Raw genomic sequence first — 22,190 nt, 5'->3', positions numbered from 1 at the left:
CTGACTGTGTAGAAATTTTTCCAGTTTTATTAGAATTAAAGAATACATATATCTTTAAATTTACAATCCCACTTCTGGGAATCTCAGAGACTAATCAAACATCATTATGTAGGAATATATGCAGTATAAAAATGTTTATTGCAGCAATACTGGTAGCTACAAAAGGCAAAACAAAAAAACTCTGTAACTGCTCACCATTTGGGGAATTGTTGAATAAAAATGCACTCTAAAATCCCTAATATATTATACAACTCTTAAAAAGAATGTACTACATCTTTACAAGTGAAGCTAAAAGGACTTTTCTAGAACATGCTGTTACATGAGAAAAGCAAGATGCACAGAGGTGCATAAAATTATTCAATATTTGGAAATACCAAAGAATGAGAAAAGAAACCTCTATGCAGACACGCATACATTTTTATGTTACATGAAGAGAGGTTTAGGAGGATGAACGCAAAGTTGTTTACTTTCATTATTGGTAGGGGAGGTAGAGACAGACAAGGGAGGCGGAAAATGAGAAAAACAAAACAAAAGCAAATTACAAAAATTCTGTGTGTGTGTGTGTGTGTGTGTGCGCGCGCGCACACGCACATATTGTGGCCCCAAAAGATATTTCTTAAAATGTTAATGTTGTTTATTTCAAGTGATAGGACTTCATGTAACTTATTACCTTCTTTCATATAATTTTACATGTTCCTTGAATTCTTTAATAGGAAGCATATATTATTTGTACCAGCAAAAAAAAAGAGAATACCAGTGCCTGGACCAGCAACAGAGAGGCATGAGGCCTGGAACCAGGGTCATCCCCAGTTCTTAAGAACAGCCACTGAGTAGCCATGAGGGCTGCCTGAGCCTCATGCCTTTCCTAACTTCTCCCGACCTCCTGGCTCAATGAAGGGTCAGCAGGCAGCAGCTTCTAGAATTTTTCCAACTTGGACTTCTGCTTCTGCCACGGCCCAAATGATCAGCCGTATCTGGTCAGCCATATTGCCACCAATTTTAAACTTCCTGACAAACATTTCCGTCCACTTAAACAACATAATTGAATGTTTAAACAACTTGACAGAAAGTAAAATTCCTGAAATCAAATTACCCACTACTCGTACTTCTTTGTCCTTCACCTCCTTAGCGGTGTATATACAGATGACTTTCCACGGTTTCTGTACATACATAGGTTCTCTATGGGTCCCTCTACCCCAGTGACTCTGACTGGGGACTAGAGCTACTCAGGAGGCCTTGTGACGATTAGAGCTGTGTCTGGGGGCTGGGGCTGCCCCCCTGCTGTGATATTTTAACAGTTTCAGGCTGGGCGGAGCCAGGAAATGCAGAAGTCCATGCAAAACCAAAGTGTAACACATGCGTGTCCTGGGTGGCTCCAGGTGGTTTTCTTGCACTGAGAAGACACTGGCCTCCTTTCCAGTGGTGAAGGACAGAGGATGGGTGGAAGAAATGTGTGAGTCTGTGTGTCTGTGTGGGTGTGAGAGAGAGACACAGAGAGGGAGAGAAGGTGAGAGGGTGTACACATGTGCACCGGTGCATGTATCAATGTCGCGAGTGTGCCCAGATGTGTGTGTTGTGTATGTGTGTGTAGTGGGGGACGGCTAGCAAGAGGAGGGGAAGGTGAGGCAAGGGATTTCTGTTTGTTTATTTGGAATGGATTCAAGCCCCCCCGTGCAGAATTTGACCAGAGCAGGGAGGTCAGTGTTTGCCCCAGGGGAGATGCTCAAAGCCTGACAGGCCCACAGCCTCAGCCTGACAGGGGATGTGGTGGAGGGAGCAACTAAAAATAGAGAAATTAGAAACCCTGTATTTACAGTTGCCCAGCAGTCCACAGGTGGAAAAACACTTGGCGTATATGATTTATTTGATATTCATGAAAATATCGATAGGCTGGTTACAAATATCCTCATTTTATGGCTGAAGATAAGAGTGGTGAGGTGGCTTGCTAAGGTCACACTGAGGTGGAAGGGCCAGAAGCTGGAGGCTGATCTCTGCCTGGTACTGTCTGGAACTCACTGCTCAAAGCAGGTGCACAAGTGGCCCTACCTGAAGCTCCCTCACCCTTAACCCATAGTTCAGGTTTAGGTTCAGATACCCTATCGTCTTTTCCGTGGGGGTTGCCAGGTGCCTCAGAAGCCCTCCATCCAGAGGAGAAACCTCTGGGGTTGCTACCGGAGTGGAGAGGTCTGGGGGCTGTGTGCCCCTCTGGAGTTTGGGCACACTCAGGCAGATTTCTCCCAACTCCCTGGTGCAGTGCAGGTAGCTGGGGGTTCGAGGAACCTGGGCTCAAAACTACCTATATATGGCCGTGTGAACTTGGGGAAACCCCTTTATCTCTCTGAGTCTCAGTCTCCTTATCTATAAGGGGAGGTATGAAACTTTTCCTTGTTTCATAAATAAAGGTTTCCTGAAAAAGCATACTCAATGGTGAATGCTGAAAAAAAAAAAATCAAACAATTGACTTTGTTGTTTTGTGGGTAAAGAGCAGTTGTCTGCAGAATTAAGCCATGTTATGAAATTCTCAATTATGTCTTGTCTATTTGGCATATCTTCACCATCTATTTTCAGCCTCTCATAGATGTTTTTAAATTAGGAGCTCACCCATCATTATGGATGCAATTTCTATGACTATTTGTGTTAAATTAGAGAAAAATGCACCGAAGTATTAAACCAATTGTGCAAACACTACTATCCAGGCAAAAATGGTTGCTCTGCCAAGACTGAGCTTTTAGCAGGCAGTCACCGGCCCCCGTGATGCTGAGAACGTTCTTTCAACCAGCTGACGTGCTCAAGCTCCAATGCAACATATGGAAAATGTTTTGGGATAGCGAAACACAAATATGTAGGTTTTCTAAAGGTCAAGACTAACAGCTTGCACATAACTTTCATGGTTGTCATGCAAACCAACAAGATGAGAGCAGGAACAGAACAGAGGATAGAGAGTGCTAAATAAATATTAACTAGAAGACGCCTAGAGCAACTTGGGTGACACTTTCACTCTCCAGAGCCTTATGATGCCCAAAGATGGCCCTGGGATGCACTGGGATTACCACCTCTTTTTAGGAGGGGTTTCTGAGGCCCTGGTGTTGGAAGCCAAGGTGTTTGGTGGGGAGGGGTGCACAAAGCCAATGGAGATGGTGGCTGTTGTGTGGTCCAGAAGAGTGTTGATGACTCTGAGTCCCTCCACCTACACTGTTGCTCCAGAAGCCCAGACATGTTATTTTAGAGGCAGGGGGATGATTTGGTTGGAAAAAAAAAAAAAGTCTCATGCATGAAGTTGTCAGATTGACTCTGGTTTACATTTTTAAATAGCAAATACTATAACGTCTTAAGTATTTCCCGGGTGCCAGACACTAAGCCAGACATGCTACATTTGTTGTCATGTTTGAGGGAGACCACACAGCACAGGGGACAAGAATACTTAGCTTTGAATCCTGGTTTTGCTATCTCCTACTTGTGTATCCTTGGGAAAGTTGCTCAACTTTTCTGTCTCTTAGTTTTGTGAGAATAACTACTTACAACAAAGTGTTGCAAGGATTAAATTAGTTATTACAGGCTCTTATGCCATCTCAGAAAGTCAGTGTCTGATAAATGATTTACTATTTTTCCGCATATACAATTTATCAATAATAATCTCTTCAGTAACAGTGTGGGATAGGCACTGCTACTTTCCTTCTATAGAGAGATGAACTTGGGACATGAAAGTGTCTGTCCAGGTCAAGCTGTGGGGTGGGCCTTACATGCAGTTCTGACTGGCTCCTAAGTCTGCAGTCTGGAAACCTTGCCTTGTTATTTGCTAAAAACTTTACCTTTCTGACTTGACCTGTCAGGTATGGGTGGGCAGCATCAAGGGGGAACAGGTGAGCCTATCTGCAAAGCCAGGGCTCAGCCCAGGTGTTCGCCACCATGACGAGATATTGGCTTCCCTTCAGTGAGTTCTCTCTTCCTTTATGTCTTTTCCAACATGTAGGAATTCCAAGTCCTGCCCCCATGATGTCATTAGTGCTTCATCCCTTTCCTAGTTGAGAAAAGTATAGTAATGGCCCTGTGACTCTGAATCAGTAAAGGAGCCAAAGAATTTGAATTGAAACCCATTTTCCGAGTCTCAACTTCAAATAACTCAGCTTGAATGAGGCTGCCTCATATTTCCCTCCACATGTGAACGTGAAATAGCAGTAGTGCTGGCTCTTAGAGCTCTATATTCTTGTGTTCATTCAGTTGCTGTCAACCATGTACTGTGTCAGGCAAAGACGGAGAGAAGAAATAATGACAGAGTCCGTCCTTGTGGCAGGATAGAGGTGAGACATATACCCAAGTTACAAATTCAATGTAGACAGAATTACATACTGAAAAGATGTTTTTTGAGCTCAGCAAGAAGAAATCACTTCCACGTGGAAGGAAACACAAGCTAGATCTTAAAGGACAATTCAAATGTAATTTTTTAAGATTAGAATGATTTTTTAAAGATTTTATTTTGTTTATTATTTTGACAAACAGAGATCAGAAGCAGGCAGAGAGGCAGGCAGAGAGAGAGGGAGGAAGCAGGCTCCCTGCTGAGCAGAGAGCCCGACGCAGGACTCCATCCCAGGACCCTGAGATCATGACTTGAGCTGAAGGCAGAGGCTTAATCCACTGAGCCACCCAGGCACCCCAAGATTAAAATGATTTTTAATGAAAATTCTCAAAGTATAAAAAATATGGAGAATAGTGAACACCCACATACTCATCACCCAATTCCATAATTGTACATTACTTTCTTGACATTAAGACAAATCATTTAATAAATAAAGGATTGAAACTTTCTGAAATGAAATGAAACAAATGGCTTGAAACATGCCATGTCACTTTCACATACTTTGCATACATCACTAAAATGTGGAGACATTTCTCACATAACCATAATGTCATTATCAACCTAATGAAGCTGGCAATAATTCCATGGTATTATCTAACAGCCTATCTGTATTCATATTTCCCCCAATTGTCTCAAAAATGGCTTCTTGCTGTTGGTTTGTCCTATTTGGGATTCAAACAAACTTCATACATAACATATGATTGTTCTGTCTCTCTCTCTCTACTAGAGTAGCCCACATCCCCCGTTTTAGTTAGTTTCATGCCATCATTTGTAAAAACCAGGTTGGTGGTCCTATAGAATATTCTGGATGTTGGATTTTGCTCCTTTATAATGACTTGTTTCTCTATCTCCCTATTCCTTGTACATAGAGTTAACTCAGTGGGTTACATTAGATCCAGGTTCATCTTTCTCTCGTAGGGATGCCTTATGGAAGGACTATGTGCTCCACATCGCATACTATCAGGAGGCTTACACTGTCTGGCTATGCCACTTTAATGATGCTAGCGTAGATCTGGGTTCAAGTGATGTTGGTCTGATCTCTCCATTGCCAACTTCCTCATCAACACTTCAACTAATGTTTCTATTAAGGGCTACTAAATATTACTAAATACTGATGCTCTAATTCCAACATTCCTTCCACATTTGTTAGTAGGGAGTCGAGAAATTAAAGGTTCAGAAAGAAAAAAAATGCCATGTAGAGTTCTACCAGGGTTGGGTTGTATTTGGATATAAAGAATAGTGCTTTTCCAGAGATAAAGAGATAGAAACCTTGCTCAAGAAAGAGTATTTTCCACTGGCTGGATTGTAGAGGGTATGATGGAATTATTCAAGAAACCGCAGTTACCACCTTGGGTGATACCTTTAAATACTAGTAGCATATTTATCCAGTACTGGTATAGGACCCGATACAGAGCTGTGACACCTGGCTGAGCACGTAGAGCCCCTACAGCGCGGACGAACCCCTGCCAGGGGGCAAGCTAGAAGTGATTAAACTTGCAACGTAGTTGTGCTCTTGGTCAAACTGACTGCCAATTCAGGCACATTGAGGAGACACACATGTGGCTATTTCAACTTTGTAGAGTAAAAATGTTTCCACAGTGGAAATTTACTCCCCACTGTGGTAGGGTTGATAGAAAAGATTTTTGAGTGGTAAAATGTTTGAGGGTGCTGAGCAAGCTTCAGGAAGGAAGACGGCATTCTTGTGAATCTGTGTTAAGTAAAATATAGACACATGTTGACTGAGTCACCCACATCTGATTCTGCTGACATGGAGAAGCTTGAAATTTGGTAGACATTTATGAGGAAAAATGGCATCGTGTTGATATCTAAATTCTTGTTATAATTCCTAGCCTGTGAATAAAATTCCCTTATTTGGAGACAGCATACAAATTTATATTTTTAAAAAACCCACAGTAATGATAATTAAAACATGTCTCTGTTATCCCAAAACATAAATACAACTACTGTTGCACTTTGTATTGATGGGACTATGGGTCTTAATCTACTTTTTAATTTCTAAATTTTTTGGCATTGTTTTCTTTAAAAAAATTGAACAAGAGATCAAATAATGAGTTCACTACTGCCTGATGGAGTCAATCATGCTTCCTTAGCACAACTGTACTCAACCTTGGTTTGCAGTACAACCAACTGGGAGTTTTCAAATTCCCGAGGCCTAGCCCTAGCTAGCAGTTCTGATATTTGGGCCAACGTGGGGCGCCAGGGTCTCCATTTTTTTTTTTTTTAAGATTTTATTTATTTATTTGAAAGAGATCACAAGTAGGCAGAGAAGCAGGCAGAGAGAGAGGAGGAAGCAGGTTCCCCACTGAGCAGAGAGCCTGATCCCAGGACCAAGGGATCATGACCTGAGCCGAAGGCAGAGGCTTTAACCCACTGAGCCACCCAGACGCCCCGGGGGTCTCCATTTTTAACAAGTATCCCCAGTGATACTGATGCAGACAGGTTCACCAACCCCACTTCACAAAGACCCTTTCTTTATTTGGCTGCACTTTTGTAGTATTACTTGTAAAAAAGATTAAAAAGACGGCCTGCTTGGGGCGCCTGGGTGGCTCAGTGGGTTAAAGCCTCTGCCTTCAGCTCAGGTCATGATCCCAGGGTCATGGGATCGAGCCCCGCATCGGGCTCTCTGCTCAGCGGGTAGCCTGCTTCCTCATCTCTCTCTGCCTGCTTCTCTGCCTACTTGTGATCTCTGTCTGTCAAATAAATAAATAAAATCTTTAAAAAAAAAAAAAAAAGACGGCCTGCTTGGGTATTTCTTCATATGAACCCTTCATAAATAATGCTTGTAGTTTTCCTGTCGGTGATCTTGTTTTTATTTATTTATTTTTAGATTTTTTATTTTTTATTTTATTTTATTTTTTTTAAGATTTTATTTATTTATTTGACAGACAAAGATCACAAGTAGACAGAGAGGCAGGCAGAGAGAGAGAGGAGGAAGCAGGTTCCCCGCTGAACAGAGAGCCTGATGCGGGGCTCGATCCCAGCACCCCGGGATCATGACCCAAGCTGAAGGCAGAGGCCTTAAACCACTGAGCCACCCAGGTGCCCCGGTGATCTTGTTTTTAAATGAAATGAATTTTTTTCTATCTTCCCTACAGATATTGTTTATGTATTATCATATTTTTGCAAGTTTTTGACATGGGGAAATAATTGCTTTTCTGTAATAACAGCTAGCCTCCCTATGGTACTTGCCAGTTTGTAAAAGCATTTTCACACTCTGTGCCTTAGAAACTTGAAAATGATCCTGTGAGCTAAACAGAATCACCATCATCCTCCTCGTCCTCAGACAGGACACTGAAGGCAGGGGGGTAAAGAAACTGAGGTGCAGAACAAGGATTTGAGTCTCATCTCTGTCTTCAAAGATTTGTTCTCTCTTACTGAGTTCACAGGTATTTTCCCAGGTCTGTCTATTCATGACTTGGACTGCTTCTTTTTTTTTTTTTTTTTTTTAGATTTTATTTATTTATTTGACAGACAGAGATCACAAGTAGGCAGAGAAGCAGGCAGAGAGAGAGGAGGAAGCAGGCTTCTCACTGAGCAGAGAGCCCGATGCGGGGCTCCATCCCAGGACCCTGGGATCATGACCTGAGCCGAAGGCAGAGGCTTTAACCCCCTGAGCCACCCAGGCACCCCTTTGACTTGGACTTCTTTAAAAAGACACTATCTGGGGCCTCCTGGGTGGCTCAGTTGTTTAAGCGTTCGACTCCTTGATTTGGGCTCAGGTCATGATCTGAGGGTTGTATGATCTAGCCCTGCATTGGGCTCTGTGCTCAGTGTGGAGTCTGCATAAGATTCTCTCCCTCTCCCTCTGCCCTTCCGAACCTCCCCACCCCATTCCCACTTGTGCATGCACATACACACACACTCTCTCTCAAAAAAAAAAAAAAGACACTATCCATCATTCAGTCTTTTTGAGCCATCTTTCCAGCATTTATTAAACACAACCCAGAGATGGAATGTGTAAACAGAAGGGAAGTTTGTGCAGAGAAGCACCTTTATCTACCAGGTTTTAGGGGGCAAGGAGCACATACTTGAACTGGAAAAAATTGGCTTTATTTTATGCTTTCAAAGATGAAGCTGGAAAAGATTAAAGACAGAAAAAGAAACGAAGAAAAAAGTCTCAGATCCCTGATGTTTTGGGGTCAATTGTGATTATTGAATGGGTTTAGAGACACAGATGTCCAGAGACACAGAGATTTAAAATTAATATATAAAACTCTTTGTTGTAGGATTTGCCTATTACATGAACATATGTACTAGCACAGTGCCTAGTACTCCTTCTTCCTCAAGGTTGGAGGCTATGCCATGTGCTTTATATGTAGTATGTCTATGCCTGACAGCAGACATATTTCCTCCCATTTTACATACAGAGCAACTGAGGTTCAGTGAGGTTTAAGGACTTGCCCAAGACCATACAGGGAACCACATATTTAAAGATTTTATTTACCTATTTGTCAGAAATCACAAGTAGGCAGAAAGGCAGGCAGAGAGCGAGAGGAAGAAGCAGGCTCCCTGCTGAGCAGAGAGCCTGATGCAGGGCTCAATCCCAGGACCCTAAGATCATGACCTGAGCCGAAGGTAGAGGCTTGACCCTCTGAGCCACCCAGGTGCCCCATTGGAGCCACATATTTAAAAACCAATTCTACCTGGCTTTGAAGTCTGACTGATCCCATTCTGTTCCAAAGCATGGAAAGTAATAAAAATAAGACACTTGTGATGAGATTTTTCAAGTTATTCATTTATTTATAATTCCTGTTGTAAGTCTCATTCTGGGCAAGGTTTGTTATTCCAGGGCCAGGCAAATTTGTCTAAGTAAGCTACCTTACTGAGTAGTGCTAAATAATAGATAAATCTCACATCGAGGAAGGACTATAGTGGCATGCTTCAGGGTTCTAACTTCAGCATTTTTTAGTCAATATTTTCTCAGCAATATGCAGACTCAAAAATTTTGTTCATTAGATAATCAGAACATATAAAATGAGGGGGAAAACTAACAGTCAGATTAAAAAAAAAAAATCCCTCAGGAATGAAAGCCTGAAACAAACAAGTTGAATTAAAATAAGAGGAAAAAAGCATGCAATTAAGGCTCAAAAAATCAACCAGTGAGGCATCATAGCAGAAAGGCCAGACTCAGTAATAGTGTGTGAGGGACAACACAGTGGTGTGGTGGAGAGAGCACTTTCTGACTTTGGGAACTAACAGAAATGTGTGGAATTCTGGCTTTGCTGCTTAATAGCTGTTTGAAAGGCAATGTGATTTATTTACTCCAAACCTGTTTTCCCATCTGCATAGTGGAAATAGTATGCTTACCTTGAATAATTACTGTAAAGAATAAAGACAGTATATATACAAGGTTGGCATGTAGATTGGGCTACATAAAAATAGTAATTTTTGCCTGGAAAAGATTTAGATGTTCTAGTAGGTATGAAGTTCACAAATCTAGATACAACCACCATCACTACCACCATGGCCAATAATAGCAACTAATATGATTATTGGTCCCAGGCAGTACAACTAGCTTTACAAACCTTTTATCACTTTTTAAGGGAGCCAGTCTTATTACCTTCTTACTTATTTCTTGCACCTTCAGAAGACCCCACACAACTTAATCAAAATGCACAGTCTGTCATTCTATTCAGGGAACCGGTCAATGGAGAAACAGTCTCACATAGCTACAGAGGAAAGCTATATCAACTATCAATACAGAACAATGTCATTTATGCATAAATATAAACAGTCAACCAAGTGTCAAAAGAATCAGAAGAAATTGAGCAATATTGAAGAGAAGGTTAATAATAAACAAATGGAATAATTCAGGAGAAAGCAGAGATAGAGTGCAGAAAATATCTTTTTTTTTTAAAGATTTTATTTATTTATTTGACAGAGAGAAATCACAAGTAGATGGAGAGGCAGGCAGAGAGAGAGAGAGGGAAGCAGGCTCCCTGCTGAGCAGAGAGCCCGATACGGGCCTCGATCCCAGGACCCTGAGATCATGACCTGAGCCGAAGGCAGCGGCTTAACCCACTGAGCCACCCAGGCGCCCGAGTGCAGAAAATATCTTTTAAGAAAACCTATAATTAGTGTCCTCAGAGAAATTATACATGATATTGTATAAATTTAAAAGGAATATGTTGATGTGAAAATGAAAAATCAGAAACAAAGGAGTTCTTATGAATTAAAAATGTGATTGAAAAATATTAAGATGGATACAGTGGGAGTTCCAAGTTAATGATCTAGATTATAATGTCAAGCAGCATCCTAGAAAACAGCAAACAGTCAAGAATGTTCACTGTTACCATTCCCATTCAACACCATACTGTAAGTCTAAGCTAATGCAGTAAGACAAGAAAAGAAAATAAAAGGCTAACAGGTTGAGAAGGAAGAAAGACAACTGTTCACAGATGACATGACTGTCTATGTAGAAAATCCAAAAGAATCAACAACCAAAAAAACCCCCTTGGAACTAATAAGTGATTATAGCAAGGTTGCAGAATAAAGATTAATATAGAAAAGACATTTGCTTTTTTTTTTTAAGATTTATTTATTTATTTGACAGAAAGAGATCACAAGTAGGCGGAGAGGCAGGCAGAGAGGGGAAGCAGCTCCCCACTGAGCAGACAGCCTGATGTGGGGCTTGAATCCCAGGACCCTGGGATCATGACCTGAGCCAAAGGCAGAGGCTTTAACCCACGGAGCCACCCTGGCAACCTGTCATTTGCTTTCTTATATAACAGCAATAAAGCATTGAAATTTGAAATTACAAACACAATACCATTTACCTCAAACAAATGAAAGAATAAAGTATAAATTGAGCAAAATATGAACAAGATGTATATGAAGAAAGCTAAAAAATTCTGATGAAAGAAATAAAAAAAATCTAAATAATAAATAAATAAATAAAGATATGTTTCATTTACAATGACAGGAAGGCTAATATTATTATCATCTCAGTTCTTTCCAACATGATTTACAGATTTAAAGCAATCCCAATTAACAGAACAGGGTACCAAGAAACAGTGAAATAGATGACCACAAATATAGCTAACTAGTCATTGACAAAGGTGCCCAGGCAATTCAGTGAAGAAACTATATTCTCTTCAACAAACAATGCTGGAACAAATGGCCATCCACTCAATCAATCAATCAATCAATCATACATAGACATTATAATCTTTATATAATTATTATATTATTTATATATTATTATATATTATATATTATATAATATTATATATTATTTATATATTATATAATCTTTCACATTATATAATTAGCTAAAAATGGATCATGACCTAAGCATAAAACATGAAATTATAAACTCCTAGAAGATAATGTAGAAGAAAATCCAGTTGACCTCGGTTTGGTGATGACTTTTTTTTTTTTTGGTTCAAAATGATGATTTTATTTCTATCTTTAATGCTAGCAGAGGAGTCCAAAACAGACTGATGTACATTGATATGATTTCTAAGAATCAAAAAAGCAAGCCTTGAAATGATCAGTTTGATCCATAAGAGACTTAATAGTGTGCCATAATGAAGAATAACACTCTCTAAAGGAACAACAATATTCAACTTCATTATAAAAATCAGTATCTGGCACCCAATAAAAATTAGTAGGCACACCATCTGCAACAACATAGAGGGATCTAGAGGGTATAATGCTTTGTGAAATAAGTCAGTTAGGAAAAGATAAATATCATTTGATTTCACTCATATGTGGAAATTAAGAAACAAAACAAATGAACCAAGGGAAAAAGCAGACTCTTAAATACAAAGAACAAACTGGTGGTTACCAGAGGGGAGGTCGGTGGAGGATGGGCAGAGGGGAGGTCGGTGGAGGATGGGTGAAATAGATAATGGGGATTAAGAGCACACTTATCTTGATGAGCACTGGGTAATGTACAGAATTGTTGAATCATTAGTTGTACACTTGAAACTAATATAACCCTGTATTTTAATTATACAATTTCAAAAAAAAATTACTAAGCCTGCAAGGAAATAGAAAAACATAACTTGTAACCAGGAGAAACACAAATCAACAGGAATAGAACCAGAAAGCAAGTCTATATAATTAGTTGACAAGAACCTTAATACAGCCATTACAAATTATATAAATAGATTGGGGTGTATAATTGAAAATCATGATATATGGGGCTCCTGGGTGGCTCACTTGGTTAAGTCTCTGACTTCAACTCAGGTCATGATCTCAGGGTTCTGGAATTGAGCCCCACATCGGGCTCCCTGCTCAGTGCGAAGCCTGCTACCTCCTCTCTCTCTGCCTGCCTTTCTGCCTACTTGTGATCTCTCTCTCTGTCAAATAAATAAATAAAATCTTTTTAAAAATAAAATCATGAAATAGAATAAGAGAAAAAAAAAGATAAAAAGGACGCAAATCAACCGTCTAGAGATGAAAAATGTGATCTGTAAAACAGACCAAAAAACACCTCTAGTAGGTAACAATAGCACATTATATCCTGTAGAAGAAAGACCAGTGAGCTTGTGGGCACAACAATAGAAACTATCCGCAGTGAAGCACAGAGAGATACAAAACTGGGAAAAGGGAATTGGGCTCTAGTGAGCAATGAGATAGTATTAAGTGGCCAAAAAAGGTAATTGGATTATCAGAAAGGGGCTGGAAGAGAAAAAGAAATCTTTGAGGATATGAAAGATGGAAATTCCAAGTGTGTGAAAACCATAAACCCAAAGACTCAAGAAAGTCAATCAGCCTCATGTATGGAGAAAATGACATCAAGTTATATCATCATCAAATCGCTAAAACCCAGTCAAAAAGAAAAAAAAATCATAAAAGTTGCTAAAAATGGATATGTTATATTTCTAAAAAAATACCATAGCAGAAAATCTTTGTGATTTTGCTTAGTTAAAAAAATCTTTTGGAATAAAAACCATACATTATAGGGATGCCTGGGTGGCTCAGTCAGTTAAGCATCTGCCTTCAGCTCAGGTCATGATCTCAGGGTCTGAGTCTTGCATTGGGCTTCTTGCTCAGTAGGGGGTCTACTTCTCTCTCTCTCTGCCTGCTGCTACCCCTGCTTGTGCTCTCTATCTCACTCCCTGACAAATAAATAAATAAATTTTTTTTGGTAAAGATTTTATTTATTTATTTGACACAGAGAGATCACAAGTAGGCAAAGAGGCAGGGAGAGAGAAAGGGGGAAGCAGGCTCCCTGCTGAGCAGAGAGCCCATGTGGGTCTCTATCCCAGGACCCTGAGATCATGACCTGAGCCGAAAGGAGAGGCTTTAACCCACTGAGCCACCCAGGCTCCAATAAATAAAAATTTTTTAAAAATACACAAAAAACCCCATAAACGGTAAAAGAAAAATTGATGGATTTTTCAAAGTTAAAAGTTTGTACATTTTAAAAGATACTATTATTGGGGCACCTGGGTGACTCAGTCAGTTTAGCATCCAACTCCTGATTTCAGCTCAGGTCATGATCTCATGGTCATGAGATGGAGCCCCATGTTGGGCTCTGTGCTGAGTATGGAACCTGCTTAAGATTCTCTCTCTCCTTCTCCCTGTGGCCCCCCAGCCCCACTTGTGCACACACTCTCTAAAAAAAAAGAAACATACATATGTATACATATATATATGTATGTGTATATATATATAGAGAGAGAGAGAGAGAGAGACAGGGAGAGAGGATTATTATGGAAATGAATATGTAAACCGCAGACTGGGAAAATATTTGAAATATATATATCTGATATAAGAATATGTAAATACATTTTATAACTTCATAAAAGAAGACAAAAGTTCAATTGAATAAATACTAGAACAGAGAAGATAGATGAATGGCAAGCAAGCACGTGAAAAGGTGCTTAATAGTATTGACTTTTATGAGAATGACATTTAAAAATCACAGTGGGCTATCCCTACACACCTGCGAGAATGGCTAATATCAAAAGACTGATCACATCAAGTGTCAGCAAGGCTGTGGAAAAACTGCCACTTTCTTACAATGTCGACGGTAAGGTGAAATGGAACAGTAACTTCGGAAAACAGTCTGGGAAATTCTTATCTTCTGGCCCAGAGATTTCATTTCTAGTTATTATTCAAAGAGAAATGCAACCCTATGACCGCAGAGACTTGTATGCATCGGTTCTTAGGAGCTTTACTCTTATTAGCTCCCAACTGAAAACAACTGAAACATGCATTAGCTGATGAATGGATTTAAAACATTTAAGGTTGTAACAGACAACTGATACCTATAAGAACCTGTTTGAATCTCAAGAGCATTGTGCTACGACAAAGAAGCCAAACACACATGCAAAAACATGCTGTATGTTTCCATGTATATGAAGCTCTGTATGAGGCAAAACTACAGTAACCGAAAGCTGATCGGTGGTTCTCAGGGACAAGGGGATGGTGTCAAGAGACTGAACAAAACGGGCCTTGGGAAAACTTTTGGGGGTGATGGAAATAGCCCACATTTTGACTGTGGTCTTTACCCAAAGGCATATATTTGTAAACCTCATAATTGTACACTTAAAATGGGCAAATGTCATTTATACCTCATTAAAGCCGATTTTTAAAAAAGAGCATTTGGAGGCCATTGAAGGGTGTTGAGTTGCATATTCCATGGTGTGTTGAGTTCTTAGCATGGTGGAAAAGATTTATTCCTGTTCTGGCATCTTAAGTTAAGCCTTAAGAGCATGAAATCTCCCCTCGTATACATGCACAAGGCACACACACCCACAGGGGAAAATTAATGATGCTATTAGGCATGAAACAAATGACTCTAGAAAAAATGGGGGGAAATATCCAAAAAAGAGGATGGCATGTGAGATAAAAGAAATAGTGACAGACGGGCACCTGGCTGACTCAGTCCATAGAGCATGTGACTCTTTTTTTTTTTTTTAAGATTATTTATTTATTTTTTTGACAGACAGAGATCACAAGTAGGCAGAGAGGCAGGCAGAGAGAGAGAGAGAGAAGAGAAAGTAGGCTCCTGCTGAGTAGAGAGCCTGACGCAGGGCTCGATCCCAAGACCCTGAGACCATGACCTGAGCCCAAGGCAGAGGCTTTAACCCACTGAGCCACCCAGGCGCCCCGAGCATGTGACTCTTGATCCCAAGGTCATGAGTTTGAGTCCTACGTTCGGTGTAAAGATTATTAAAAAAATTAATAAAAAAAACTTAAAAAAAGAGAGAGAGAGAAATAGTAGCAACTGAGTGTGACTCCAAATACATAAGGGAAAATAAAAAAGGCTTCTGGCTGGGGCACCTGAGTGGCTCAGTGGGTTAAGGCCTCTGCCTTCGGCTCAGGTCATGGTCTCAGGGTCCTGGGATCAAGCCCCGCATCGGGCTCTCTGCTCAGCAGGGAACCTGCTTCCCTTCCTCTCTCTCTGCCTGCCTCTCTGCCTACTTGTGACTTCTATCAAATAAATAAATAAAATCTTAAACAAACAACAAGAAAAAGGTTTCTGACAAAGGAAAAGGCCCAGAATACATGCTTGTGAAGTGGAAGAGCAAATTGCAGGAGCTTTGTATAATATGATCTCTGTTGGGTTGATCTTTGTTGGCGGGGGTGGGGGAGGGGTGCAGAGGCAGGCAGTGTATAAATATATCTGCAAATGAAAAGAAAATGTCTGGAAGCCCTTCATATAAATGAAACTGCTAACAGAGCCACTTCTTGGGAATGAAATTCACAAGCCAAAGGATTGGAGGACTTTACTTTTTTTCTTTTTCTTTTTTTAAGGTTTATTTATCTATTCTATAGAGAGGGAAAGAGAGAGAGAACAAGTGGGAAGAGCAGAGGGAAAGAGAATCTCATGCAGATTCCCCAAGCATGGAGCCCAATGCAGTGCTCAGAGGAGGCTCGATCTCAGGACCCAAAACCAAGAGTCCCGGGCTTAACAGACTGCACCACCCAGGTGCCCCAGACTTTACATTTTTGTTTTACATACCTCAGTGCGATTTGGATTAAACACAAAGCAACATGCTCAAATACATAATACCGTTAAATATTATTTTAAAATGTGAAGTTAAAAAAAAAAGAAACTAGACAATTATCTACAAAAAATAAAATACATGGGAACATGTGCCCTTGAGCAGCGTTAGAAAGCATGAATGACGTGATGGAATTCTGTCCTTTCTGTGTTCCATTCAAGCTTGGAGGACTCGCCCTCCTCTTATGAATCACATTAAATATGCTTTTCTCTTTACACAAGGAATCTGCTTCTGTTATAGGAAATCCAGAAAGTAGAGAGGAAGACAGAAATTACTTATAACACCGTCATCCAGAGAGATAACCTCTGTGAACATTCTGGTACATAATTTTCCATTGCCATTTGAAAAAAAAAAAAAAAAGCAGAGCTGGGATCATTATCTACATCCTGTTTGGTGGTGACCTGCTTTTAAAAGAGTGTATCATGTCCATCTGTTCCTGGCATTACCCATTCTGCCCGTAGTATACATTACAAGGCTGCGAGGCATCTGATCAGTATTTTACCCACTGCTTTTGTACACACCCAAGCTGTTTCCATCTTTTAGTATCAGAAGGAATGCGGCAAGGGTGCCCTTTGCTCGTGTACTTATCCTTGTTCATGTCCCCCGTTAATCTTGGTTGAGGTTAAAAGTTCTGGAAGTGAGATTGCTAGGTGTAAGGTCGTAACATTTTGAAGTCTTCTGATCTATTTTGCCAAATCGGCCTTTAGGCATTTCATACCACAGTATATGAGTATGTATTTCCCTGTACTTTCTCTGAAAAATGTTATTATGCTCTTCATACTAAGTTAACTTATTTTTTAAAAATTTTCCTTTACTTTTTAACCTAATTTTTCATAGGCAGGTAATACATACCTGTTGAAAGTCAGAAAAATTCAGATCCATGCAAAGAACAAAATAAAAATCACCTGTAATCCTACCACATATGGAGAATCACTATGAACACTGGAGTTTTTATAGAGTTTTTTATAGATGTATCTACACTTCTTAAAAACGGGGGCCCAGGGCACCTGAGTGGCTCAGTTGGTTAAGTATCTGACTCTTGGTTTCTGCTCAGGTTATGATTTTGCTGGGTCGTGAGATTGAGCCGCCCATGGGGCTCCGTGCTCAGTGGGGAGTCTGTTAAAGATTCTCTCCCTCTTGCTCTCTCTTCAAAACAAATATTTAAATCTTAAAAAAATAGGGCCAAACTGTGTATACAGTATTATAATACAGTTATTTCAGTAAAGAGTACGGTAAACTACATATAAATAAATGCAATTTTGGAGCCAATATTAGTAACTACATGCCATGGTGCAGACTCAACATTAATTTATTTAACCACTATTGGTCAAATAAGTTATTTGCAACCTTTTATCATTACAAATAAACCCATAATAAACATCTTTGTAAAATATGTATTTAGTCGTTGGTCCAATATTTTTAAAGCTGTTTTTCTGTAATTGGAACTACTAAATCAAGGAAGATACATAGATGTCAGGATCTTCGTCTCTGATGCTGGACTGATCTCTACGAAGGTAATGCTCATTTACATTCTCACAGCGATGAAGGAAGCCCATTTGTCTGGCCTTTCGTCAGTGGTTTTTATCAAATTTTAAAGAAATCTTTGTCAAACTGCTCAACTCACAGTTAAAATTTAAAATTTAAATTGAGAGTTTTGGAAGGGAGGATGGTAGGGGGATGGGTGAGCCTGGTGGTGGGTATCAAGCAGGGCACAGACTGTGTGGAGCACTGGGTGTGATGCACAAATAATGAATCTTGGAATGCTGGAAGAATAAAATAAAATTTAAAAAAAGAGAGAGAAAAGAGGAAAAGCTTTTCATAATTTTTTGACTAAAAACTAAAAAAAACCATAATTTTAATTTCATTTTCTAATAATATTTATCCTGTATTTATCAACCTCACTTTTACACTGAGGTGTTTATCATTTTCTTAATGATATACAGAATCCCTTTCCATGATAAATATATTTAACTCATATATTACTTTGTCATGTATCTTGTAAATATTTTTTTCAACTTATCTTCTGCTTTCTTATTTATGGTATTTATTGTACATAGAAGGATAACATCTTTATCCAGTCCATCTATTCAACTTACCAATTTTTACCTTGGGTGTTCACACTTGGAAATATCTTTCCCACCCCAAGATGAAAGAAATATACAACTAGTTTATATTTTTTCACTACTATTTATGAATATTTCATGTATTTGCAAAGCGCACTAATGTAATAGGACTAATATCAAACAGATACTTATATGATGTACATCTACATCAGTTCCCTTTCCTTCCTCCCTTCTCTTTTTATGTCACAGATAAAACTAAAGCTTGATCATTATTTTCCTCTTCCTTTGTCTCCAAAAAAAATAATTATCTCGAAGTCAGTGAATGCTATTGCCATGTTTGAGTTTATATGTTTGTGACATATGGATAAACAGCCACAAACATTCTATACTTTTGTTTGGTATGTTTTGCAAAAGTGACTTTATAATACGTGTCACCACTTTGCATTTTTTTTTTACCCCAAACTGTGTTTTTAAGGTTTGTTCATTTTGCTACATAGATCTCTAGGTCTTCTATTTTTTTTAATCTTATTCCATTAGTGAATAAACCTCATTTTATATAACCACTTATTCATTTTTTAAAATATTTTATTTATTTATTTGACAGACAGATATCACAAGTAGGCAGAGAGGCAGGCAGAGAGAGAGGGGGAAGCAGGCTCCCTGCTGAGAAGAGAACCCGATGCGGGGCTCAATCCCAGGACCCTGAGATCATGACCTGAGCCGAAGGCAGAGGCTTAACCCACTGAGCCACCCAGGTGCCTCCCATTTATTCATTTTTTACTGAAGAGAGGTTGTCTCCACTTTTTCATGATGACAAATTGCACGATGATGATCATGATCCCTTGTGCCCATCTGTGAGAATTTCTCTCAACAACAAAGCTTTGATTGATTTTGTGGACTTAGAGGGCAGTAAGGCGAGCTCCTTCCTCTCTACTGTGAATTCTCAAAATGGGCTTCGATCGGGTCCTGATCCCAGTGTCCTAAGATGAATCCCCTCACTGGGCTCCTGCTCAGCGGAGAGCCTGCTTCTCCTTCTTCCTCTGCTGCTCCCCTTGCTTGTGCTCTCTCTCTCAAATAAATAAATAAATAAATAAATAAATAAATAAATAAAATTTTACCCATGAGCAAAGACCCAAAACAGGAAATATATCCCTGAAGAAAAAGAATAAGGTAGAAGATCCCTATGAGATACAAATGCTTCTTAAAAACTGTGACAATTAAGAGTGGAGGCGTATGAATAGAACAGAGAAGTGGAATAGAGAGACCCAAGCTGACCTTTACCCATTTGGAAAATAGTACATTCCAGAAGAGATATAGATGATTAGCAAGAAAATGATGAGCCATTCAATGCATGATGCCAGGACAACTGGTTTTCCATACAGAAAAAAACCATGAAATTCTATCCTTACTTTACAATTGCTCTCAACTGTCCCGTTCAAATGGACGGAAGAACTAAATGTCAAGGGCAAAAATTAAATTTTTTGAAAAATATATAGAATATTTCAGGAATGAAGAGAAACATTTTTGTTGACAAATCAAATACTATATGATGAATTAAAAGAAAATACATCTTTCGCGGGGCACCTGTGGGTGGCTCAGTCCGTTAAATGCCTGATTCTTGATTTCGGCTCATGTCACGATCTCAGGGTCGTGGGATCAAGGCCGGCATCAGACTCAGCTCGGAGTCTGCTGGGGACTCTTTCCCGACCTCTCCCTCTGCACCCACCCCTGCTTCTGCATTCTCATTCTCTCTCTCTCCAAACAAATTAGTATTTTTAAAAACCCATCTTTCTCAATAATTTGAAATGCTTGCTTGTCCAATATTCAATTTCCACGTATTCATGGGCTTGTTTCTGGACTCTATTTGTTCCTGTGTAATTACTTCAGTTTAATAATGCAGTTCAATTTCTTCTTTTAAGACTTTCTTTCTTTCTCACTTTTCCGATATAATTTAAGAATAATTTTGACAAGTTAAAAATGGCCATGCTAATTTTTGTTGGTGTTACATTTAAATTCATGCATTAAGTTTGGAACTTGGGTTTGTTAATGTTATTATTGAAAAAAGAAATCTATTGGTGTTTTTGTATTTGAGTTATTTTATTAATTCTGATAGTTTTTCCATTACTTGTCTTAGATTTCTCAGGAAGACAAATATGTCATCTGTTACATCTTTTCCTTAAATATGTAATTTTACTGCTTTGTCTTGTTACATTATACAGGGTAAAATTTCCAAAACAAAGCTAACTGATATCAATATTAGGCCCGTCTCATTTATCTTGAATTTGGCTGTTGGCTTTCAATAGATATCTGGAAACTTTTCCTTTTCTCTAGGTTACAAGAAGCTTTCACAGGAATGTCACTGAATTCTGTATAATGTCTTTCAAAATATCAATCTGGACAATTATCAACAATTACGTTTCTATTTTGACTTGATGTGACAGATTAATATTTTTCTTAATGTTGAATTCTCTCATGATGGAATGAGCTTCACTTAGTGACAATATATGAAATATCATATTTGACTCGAATCTCTTTTTTAAAAATATTTTTGCTTCTATATTGATAAGCCAAATTTATGTATAGCTTTATGTGTGACAACTTATTTTTTAATAAAATGATAAACTTTGTATGAAAATAATATGTACTCATATAGCAACAAATTTAAATATAAGACTTTAAAAAGTAGAAAGTTTCCTATAACCTGTAACCCTGGGGATAAAAATATATGTTTATAAAAAATTAAAAAGAAAGTTTCCTATAAACCCAACATGCAGAGACAAGCTCTATTAATAATTTGGGGTATTTTATCTTACATCTTTTTTGGGCATGGGGGAGGGCGCTTTTCCAAAGCTGAAACCAGTATGGAGCATGGTTGAAAATGGAATCTTTGAAATGGACTTAAATCCTGACTTCATGATTTATAAACTATACCACATTCATCAGTATCTTTGATTTTTTGAAATCTCATTTTCCCAGGCTATAAAATAATAACAGCCTCACGGGGAGAGAGGAGAAAGGCAGGAGGTAGAAGCAAAGTGCGCAGTGCCTGGAGCAAATAGTCTCTAAATACATTTTAGCTATGATCCGGCTGTACGTACAGTTTTGTATTCCTCTTGTCACTAAACACTACACCAGAGGCTTTTTTCATCATTCAGACTTAAAATAAACACAATTTTATAATTTTGCCCTACCGTCTGTATGTGTGTGCACACATACATACATGGACAGCTTTATCTAATATTTGTGCAAAAATTGCTGCCTACATTTCGGGTTTCTTCCACCTCAGTTTAGGCTCTCAGAAGGAACACTAATTTGGACCAATACTGTGTGCGGCTGTTTCAGGATCCTGATCCAAACTGTCGGATTGCTTTCCAGAAAGAGTGTGACAATGTGGGTTCCCAGCAGCTGTGTGGGACAAGGAGCTCCACCTGACTGCACCCAGGGCAGCCCAGAGCCATCTTTCCTCCACGTGAGGACCTATTCTGTCCCCAGCAAAGAACTTTCTGCACAGACCCTGGGCTGTGCTGCAGGGTGAGTGCCAGACACTCACATGACAGCCCAGGTTTCCCCTGCAGAGCTCGCTTTCGTTGACCAGTGGCCGGTGAAGGAGAGCAAGTAAGGAAATGACCAACTGTTTCCCAAAGAGGTAAGTGCTGCGCAGAAAGCAGAGGACAGTGTGATCGAATTATCTCAGATGTACTGGGTTACTCAGACGGTGAGGAAAGACCTTTCCCAGAGGGTGACATTTTTAAACTGAGGCAACAGCTCTGCAGAGGTTGGGAAGGG

The 22,190-nt window shown here is 39.3% G+C and overlaps 1 protein-coding gene across 3 annotated transcripts in view; it reads right to left on the bottom strand.

The window, feature by feature from the left end:
• The window catches only part of BLK (BLK proto-oncogene, Src family tyrosine kinase), a 69,911-nt gene that overhangs the window by 23,706 nt on the left and 24,015 nt on the right, over nucleotides 1-22,190 (bottom strand). The gene's annotated exons all lie outside the window — the stretch shown is intronic.

Source organism: Mustela putorius, unplaced genomic scaffold (assembly GCF_011764305.1).
Source record: "Mustela putorius furo isolate JIRA1106 unplaced genomic scaffold, ASM1176430v1.1 tig00000242_pilon_pilon_pilon, whole genome shotgun sequence".
Taxonomy (NCBI): domain Eukaryota; kingdom Metazoa; phylum Chordata; class Mammalia; order Carnivora; family Mustelidae; genus Mustela; species Mustela putorius.
This window is presented reverse-complemented; position numbering and strand designations above follow the sequence as displayed.